The 757-nt window shown below is 43.7% G+C and overlaps 1 non-coding gene across 1 annotated transcript; it reads left to right on the top strand.

The window, feature by feature from the left end:
- The first annotated feature begins 282 nt into the window (after positions 1-282).
- LOC127125130 (small nucleolar RNA R71) lies at positions 283-389 on the top strand. The gene has a single exon (XR_007804589.1). It is a non-coding gene; the product is annotated as a small nucleolar RNA R71 (small nucleolar RNA).
- Positions 390-757: the final 368 nt, after the last annotated feature.

A 757-nucleotide genomic window follows, 5' to 3' on the forward strand; every position in this document is an offset into this window, starting at 1 on the left:
GATGATATGGTCAAGTTGTCTAACTTTTGAACAAGGGCATCTACCTTTGCATGGACATGGTCAAGGCTACTGATTTCGTACATTCCACCTTTTGGTTGGGACTTTTCTACTAGAGTTCTTTCACCTCCCCATTGGCAATGGTTTTGGGCCATGTTTTCAATGAGTTGATAGGCTTCGTTGTATGGCTTGTCCATAAGTGCACCGCCTGCGGTAGCGTCTACTGTCAGTCTTGTGTTATACAAAAGTCCATTGTAAAATGTGTGAATGATCACCCAGTCTTCGAGACCGTGATGAGTACATATCCTCATCATGTCTTTGTATCTCTCCCACGCGTCGCAGAGAGATTCTGCATCTTTTTGTCAAAATCCATTGATTTGAGCTCTCAGCATAGCAGTTTTGCTTGGCGGAAAATATCGGGCTAAGAAAACGTTCTTCAGTTCTTCCCATGTAGTAACTGAGTTGGATGGAAAGGATTGCAACCAAGCCCAAGCTTTGTCTCTTAGAGAGAAAGGGAAAAGGCATAGTTTTATCGCATCCTGAGATACACCATTCGCCTTCACAGTGTCTGCGTACTGCACAAACTTGGTCAAATGTTCATTAGGGTCATCCGTAGGATTTCCAGCAAATTGATGTTGTTGGAGAGCTCATAATAGTGAGGGTTTCAACTCGAAATCGTTTCGATCAATAGCAGGGGCAAGAATGCTGTTGTGAGGTTCTTGTTGGGACGGGGTAGCGTAGAACTTAAGAGGACGATTTT

This window comes from Lathyrus oleraceus, chromosome 2 (genome assembly GCF_024323335.1).
Source record: "Lathyrus oleraceus cultivar Zhongwan6 chromosome 2, CAAS_Psat_ZW6_1.0, whole genome shotgun sequence".
NCBI lineage: Eukaryota > Viridiplantae > Streptophyta > Magnoliopsida > Fabales > Fabaceae > Lathyrus > Lathyrus oleraceus.